This window comes from Nipponia nippon, unplaced genomic scaffold, assembly GCF_047370975.1.
Source record: "Nipponia nippon isolate SJK-2023a ecotype South Korea unplaced genomic scaffold, ASM4737097v1 scaffold_19, whole genome shotgun sequence".
NCBI classification, from domain to species: Eukaryota; Metazoa; Chordata; class Aves; order Pelecaniformes; family Threskiornithidae; genus Nipponia; species Nipponia nippon.
Window position 1 is genome coordinate 3,098,415 of NW_028262335.1, and position 7,664 is coordinate 3,106,078.

At 38.2% G+C, this 7,664-nt stretch overlaps 1 protein-coding gene across 1 annotated transcript in view; it reads left to right on the forward strand.

Annotated features, from left to right (window-relative positions):
* The window catches only part of LRRC38 (leucine rich repeat containing 38), a 68,702-nt gene that overhangs the window by 5,873 nt on the left and 55,165 nt on the right, over nucleotides 1–7,664 (forward strand). Inside the window, exon 3 of the transcript XR_015704328.1 lies at nucleotides 1,924–2,018. The gene's annotated coding sequence lies outside the window, so the exon portion shown is untranslated. The remainder of the gene's footprint in view (nucleotides 1–1,923; nucleotides 2,019–7,664) is intronic.

Consider the following 7,664-nt stretch of genomic DNA (forward strand, 5'->3'; position numbering starts at 1 on the left):
CACTCTTGATGTAGAAGTCTTCTGTGTATGAATCCTAGGGCTCTCAAGCTGATCACTTAAATTATAAATGTCTCTACAAAGCTTACTGCAACATGCTGCCTTCTCAGAGTGAGAAAGGCTAGAGCAGGCCAATCCCCCCGTGTTTTCAGAGGTATCCAAAACCAGTGAGGCTAACAGACCAGTAGCATTAAAAAGGCAAGTGACAGATTTTGGGTAATTGTGAGGGGAACATGAAGGAAACATCCATTGTTACAACAAAAATACAGCTTCCAGTATCAACTTTGTCTCAAACACTCTTGTTCTAGAACTCAGTCGCTTCCTTGTAGTATTCTTCACTTACATCCGGGCACATCTGTGACTGTCAATACTGTTTCTCTAGAACCCATCATTCAATCACACTGAACAAGAACAAGCTGTCTAGTTTTGGCATAGTCTGTGCTGGTCTTTGTTCCTCTCTTGCCCCTGTTTATTGCCAGATAGACTTCTTTATTTTCTTTGTCTGGAAGTTTTTGCTTGTGTTGATTATGTTGTGTAGTCACTTTTTGTGCTTGAAATTTAGGTAGATCTGGCTATGTGTATATGTCATCTTTATTCTCCCTGCATTTACATTGAGAATATATACCACCTGGTGGTTTTCCAGTGGACTTGCACTTCAATTTACACTTTCTGGTGGTCAGAGAAGGCTACAAATCTTTAGTTGATTAAAGTTCTGAACACTTAATTTTTTTGTATTCTGTGGATATCAATATTGCTGCTATTGTGCTCTCTAAAATAAGGAGTTAGCCTTTCAGGTTACCTGGGTGTGCTGAAGCACTCAGGCACATAATGTCAGCATACACTAGAGACAAATACTAACAAAACCTTTTTTGTAAATCTGGATGTCTGACTGAATATATTCAGGGTGACTGAAAAGATGACTTGTGGTTAGAGACAGGGAACTTCTTACTGAGCCATGGCAGGAAAAAAATAGTTCTAGGCAAGATTTTTCTCATCAGGGGGTCTGAAGTAGCCTTGAAGTAGCTAGGCCCAAGTGATACCAATATGGCCAATTCTTGTCTTGTTAACTGGAACAAGGTCTCTATTATCAAAACTTTCTGTGCTATTCTAATTTGCCTTTATAAAAGTAGGAGACAATGTGCTGCATGTTATCGCTTAAACTAATAATTTCTCTGGGAAAGACAGAGTTGAACTGCTAGGGTTACTGGTTACTTAATAGCTCTGAATTTAAGTAATATTACCACTTTTTTTAAAAGAGCATTTTTGACAGATAAGAGAATTGGCTGAACTACTAAGATATTTAGGTAACTTGTGTTTGAAAAGTCCTTGGAAATGAGACTTTTAAAACTTAAGCATTTAAGTATTCCTGCTTCTTTCACTTCCTTCTGGTTTAGGTGATCCTTTCTAACTTAGCCTCAAGGTCTTTCACAGTCCTTTATATTTATTTCTGCTTTCTACGGCCTGGGTCATCTTTGCACCAGTAGCAGGTTTTGTTATAAAAAAATCTAATTTTTCACAACTTGAAGCAGTGTCCAAGCTTATCAATGGAGTTTTACACTACTGACAAAAGTCTCATGGTTTGCTTGTCCTTCTTGTCTGATTTTGTTGCTTGCCTGTTAACACTGTACATAAGTTCCTCATCTGCTGGCCAGAAAGTGCTTCTTTTCCTATAGCTATGGAGAGGGTCCTTTTCAGGACCACTTTATGGAACTGATGATATGGTCACACCTAGTTAGTCTTAGATATTTGGCTTCCATACATATGCCCCAAGTGGCCTTCCCACAATTCCCACATGACTGACTTCAGCAAAAAGGTAACCAGGATGTCTGATGGGGCAGGGTAATGGTGCCAAGTCAGCGAAGTCAGTTCACTACCTCTTGATCACAGGCTGTGGAACCTAAGACTTTATTTCTCTCCATTTTACAGAACAGATGACTTCTGTCCAAGACTGAATAGACATGCTTCACTTGAACATTGCCTTCTCTGGAACTTGACAGCTGCTGAGGTCTTTAGTCTGTCAGGTAAGTTATGTAGGACTTAATAGGATTAGTACTAAGGTGATGGCTAGTAACTGATTAAAATTCATCTGTGTCAATTACACCAACAGTGACACAGGAATAAAGATAAGGTCCATTTAAATTTAGGGAAATTTAAATTTATCAGCTGACATTTGATGGTATCCATTGCAAACTAGAGCAGATGTTTTAGGGCTGCCTTAGTAAATGGATTCAAACACTACAGGATTAAGTCCAGAAAATGGATGACCATGAGTTTCTCAGCTGAATTAATCACTTAAACTGAAATGCAAGAAATATTTATATTGAGAGAAGATGCTGGCAATATTCTGTGGAAGGGGAAGCACGGTAAGAGTAGTATTTAACTCTAGTTTTGGCTACCTACTACTTGTGTAGTGACAAGCTGGCTCTGAAGTTGAAATAGCACTGAGTATGGAGAAAGCATCTGGTTATTGTCTGTACTGCTGCTTCTTCCAACTTCTAGCAATTGGATCAATCAAAAACACTTGAGGTGCTGTATAGATGGTGTAGGCATGCTCTGTGAAACCGATATGCAACTGTTTTGTTGGACGCATTTTAAAAAAACAAAATCAGGCTTGATGGCTAGGAGGCAACGTATAATAATCTGAAGCTATTCTATTATGAACACGTTCGTTTTTCTTGTGAAAATGCCTTCATTAATTCTTACCACTAGCTGGTGCTAGGATACAGTTTACTGAGTGTGCAGTCATGGTGCATCTGCATTATTAGCCTGCAGTGAGGAGTCTTTCATTTTAGTATTCTGCTTGTGTATTTCTCTGTACATTGCTTCTTGTCAGGTGTATCAAATCTTAAGTCATTCTTGTGGTTCTTGCTCAGTTTTCTGCATGAAGTGCAAGCATGTTTTACCTTCTCAGATACTTCTATTACTTTCCACTCAATCAAGCATGCTTATTGTGGAACTAAGGTAATTATTAATCATGACAAAATGAGCTAGAAAAATCCATCAGGAAAACTGTTTTCAAGGAGTAACTTCATAATTGAGTTAAACATTTCTTAAGTTCAGCACTTCTAGGTTTAAACAAACAGGTGGCAGGGTTTGCCTCCCTGTGAGTTGTGGTTAATAGCAATGTATGTTTTTGTCATCTCATTAATATTTTTGTCTCTTATGAGACAGATCTTAGTGCCAAGAGGAGTTTCCTCAGGCTAAGTCTAGCTCTGGATCACAGAGGTAACTTTATGCAGCAACTTACACTATGTAAATTCTTCCGCTACTTTACTAATAAAGCAGAGGCTGCTGGTTAAAAATGTAAGCTGTGTGTTATTATACAACTTACCTTTATGGGCTGGTTTTTGGGTCAAAATCTCTTGTACCACCAATTTCTAAAGGTATGTCTAAGTTGAGAAGTGAACTTTTCTTAATTCTCTTTGTATAAACAATTTGTGTGGGTGGAGGCTGGAAAACACTGGCAGTTCTGCAAATGCCCATCCCTTATTTCTCAGCCAATTGCATCAGTGCTAAGTGCATAGGAGAGGACCTTCCTTCAAGAAGGAAGCTAGCATGTGTATGCTACGCTCACTTATTACTGCTTATTCAACTTCTGTGGGTTTTTTGCAAAATGGTAGATAGGAAATGAGGAAGAGCTGATATTCCCATCTCTTTCCCTTGAGGATGCCTGCTGAGCCTGCTGATTCCTTCCCTGTTTCCTGCATAGGATGAATCAAAAATGTCATGAGGCAAAATATCTACCGGACTCTAAAGGAATGTGTTATTTGAGGATAACATGGTTGATAAAAGCAGGAAATGGGAGTTGCTTCCCAGCTCAAATGAGACATACAGTACTAATTTCTGAAGACAAACATCAATATATTTAAAATTGCCTTGTTAGAAAATGTTTAGTCATTCCAGAGTAGCAGAAAGTACTTGCAGCCTTATCTTCCAATAGGAAAGGGAGCAAAGTAAGAGTGATACTGATGCAATGCAGCAACAATTCGGATAAAATCTGGGTAAAAATAGAAGCTCCTTCTGGTTTTTGAGGGGAAAAATGGTAGAAAGAGTTGGTCCTATTCTTCAGAGACCCCCTCTGTCTTTTTTCCTATGCAGAACAGGAAGCTACTGATGTTTTAAGAAAATGGATTTCTCTGTATTACATAAGCCCTTTAACTCATTTTTCCTACAATAAGACTGCCATCTGGTAACAAGTTAAAGGCAATACTGAGCAGCAACTGAGTTAAATCATTGACTAGAAGTGGATGAACCTAAATCCTTATTAAAACACTTCCTCCTTCCCTCCCTAGTACTGCAAGAGCAGCCCAGGTTGAATTAAATGGTTCCTCATCCTTGTGTTTGTGCTGTGAGATCCCAGAGAACACTTTAGAACTATGATTCTGTGATAACCTGAAGTGTAGACCAGGAAGAGATCAGACTGATGACCTAGGGCCCCTGTATGCCTGACCTTGGACAAATGATTTTTTTTGAGATAAACTTCTAATCTGTCAGAACAAAACATTTTTAAGAATTTTTTTCTCCTGATGCAAGTTTATCTCAATACTGATGTGGCTTAACATCTGAAATAGCTCCCACAGGTGGGCAAGTCCATTGTTTCATTTTAGCTCAATCTGGAAATGTGAATGAAAATTAAATTTTAGTGAAGGTAATGGTTTGCAGTTCTCTACTTTCCCTACTCCTTCCATTTTCCACTTTTTTTGTGGATGGTGCTGTTTGGTTTTGGTTTTGAACTCTCAAAATCAATCATCCTTGCCCAACTGCTTTCTGGAAACGGAACACAACCTTGAAAATGCATGGAATGTGCAGCACTCCTTGCCTGCTAAGACACTTGCCAATTTAGCATTTACCAGAGTCTGAAAATCTGACTTCTCCAGCCTGGAAGAGCCTAACAAGCTACATGATTGAATGGGGATCTTTGTGTTGCAGTCCAACTGTTTGTTGCAGAGCAGGGGGAGCTGTGGGTTTGGTCCGATGCCTAAATACACAAGGCCTGGACAAAGACACATGGCTAGTGTGATGCTGGGTTTATTTATACGTAAATGCCTCCATGCTGCAGCTGTGAAAAAAGTACAAAGCACTAATTCAGACTTCTCATTATGGCACCTAATGTCAAGTTACATATCCACTATTACCTTGTATATCCATCAGTAGTTGTCTAACAAAACTAGATGCTGAGAACTTCAGTATGATTAATACTTTAAGTTAAAAAAGCTGTCTGGAAAAGGATAGATATGGTTAATCTGATACTTCATCTAGTTGGGTAGATGATTATAAATAGCCATAACAATGTCTTCAGGCATGGTGTAGGCCAGTTATGACTTAAGCTTTAAATTGCAGTGGTTCAGCAGTATCTATGCTACTAAACTTCAGATAGTGGAGGAGAAATTATTTTTAGATGGAATGTTTTTTTTATCAAAAGCAATCAGCATACTTCTGACTTGAGGGTTCTTGGTGGATTCAGGAAGTTGCTTTTTTCCCCCTGTGTCCTTTGTTGCTATCTTAACATGATCCTTAAGAATATTATCATAAAACATAATGTAACATCACTTTATTTGAACTACTGTGAAGCTGTGACAGGACAAACGTTTAAAGACTCCTGGGTTGGTGGCTTTTTGCTTACCTGTGGTTATAACCCTTGGCAAGTCATACTCTCCTGAACTGGAGGTAGTACTTGTCATCCTCAAATGAATGATACATCAGTGCTGTTGAGTCTGAGAACTTTACAGAAAATGTTAATGCGCGGGTTGTACTTAATTTTTAATGAAATAATATATGGTTATGTAATAGCATACTGCAGGTGCTCTTAAAATAGTGAGTAATTAAATTTAAAAGCAATTGTTGCATGTTTTAATTGGTATTTAACTATAAATGAACAGGTTTTAAATTTATAGGAGTAACTTGAGATCTCTGTAATGCTTCTGGTTCATACTTAATTGTTGCTAGTTTTATTGAATTCATTCTTCTGACATTTTCTGTTTGTATAGTGAAAACATGCCTTAGATGAACTCTTGTAAGAATTGCTGTACTGATGCCTAGAAGTATTATAAATATTGATGCATCAAGTCATTGCTTTCATAGTATGCTACTGCTGTATATATTCCTCGCAGACACACATACAAGGGGACAACTATGTTTATGATATTTTTTAGTGACATCTGGCATTCTCACAGGAAGCCTGGTGCCTACTTGTCTGTTAGGGAGAGCCACATTCATGACTCAAAGCCAAGCTGCAAAAGGGAACATTACTGTTACTAACTATAAAGGAATGAATGTGATCAGGAATAAGGACTTTAAGTTAAAAGCATGTGTTGATATATTGAATGTTGTTCCCTGTGAATAAAAATCAGACCTGGCCAGCTGGTGAAAGTATGGAGCTGTTGTTTCCTGATGTGTTCTCATGCATAGGAAGTCTCCTGACCTTGGGCCTTGATTCTGCGAGCATGTATACTGATCATTCATTTCAGCTTACCAAAGTATTTGCCCTAGGACAATGTGCTGTTTGACTTCTTGCAAAGCAGAAACGATCCTATCTATCTTCCACATAAATTCTACTAAAAACCACGTCGCTTGTGTTCAGCCCACCTTTGAAGTCCTGAGCTAGTAATGGGAAGCTAGATAATACAAGTCAATGAAAGCTCAGTCACAGAACACTGCAGTAGTTTGCATATGGATTATACACCTCTGCGTGGATTTTTAGTCTATATTTCTAGAATGTTTGTATCGTGAAATTACAAAAGGGAATTAAATTAAGAATTTTTCAGTAGCATATAAATACATAACAAATATGACAAAGGTTATCATGAAGAAGCCATTGTTCTTGAGGTTTGCTTGAAGCTGCATGGAATGTTCTGCACTTGAGATATCTAGGCAGCAAGGCCGTGTGAATCATCAAAATATTAAATGTATCAGTGTAGCAGCAGTTGCTGTTTCTTCATGTTGACAGAATAATGGAGGTCTTCTGATTCTTCAGAGCCCTTGCTTTCTTTAGCCATATAGCGAGTATCCTGTACTTCAGCTGATAATCGGAAGGAAATTAATATCTTCACATTTTTGCAGGTTCAGATTTAGTACAGCACAATATTTAATACTGAGTCTCCAGTGCTGGAAGCCCCCCAAATTATGTTTCAGTGGAGCATGGGCCATTAGGTTAGGGGTTGATTTCACCTAAGGTTAATAAAACTTTCTTTAAACTAGAGGGCAGAATATAAAGGCACAGTTAAGACCAGGAAACTTAAATAGTTAGTATATGAAGTTAAAATTGCTCTTAGTGAGAGATTCTGGAGTAGGAGGAAAGCACACTTTACTTGAGCAGAATGCAGGCTGTTCAACTGGTGTTCTGTACATGATCCAGGAAAACTCAGAACTTCCCCAAAAGGTTGTCCGCTCTAATGCTATGCATTTTTCAAATGGGGTCTTGTTACTTCTGGCTTAACTGATATTCAAAACAGGCATAAGAACGGTTTTCTCATTTTGTGGTATTTGCAAGTTAGCAGCAACTGAGCTAGTGCAGAAGGAAACTGGTGACATCTGTGCTATTCCCTAAATGCTTGAATAATTCATAATTCCATATGGCATGCGTTTGGTCAGACATCAAGTGCATCTTACGGGGTAGATTCCAGTACAGACAAGAAATTGTTAAATCTAGAGTAACAGAAATTACTATT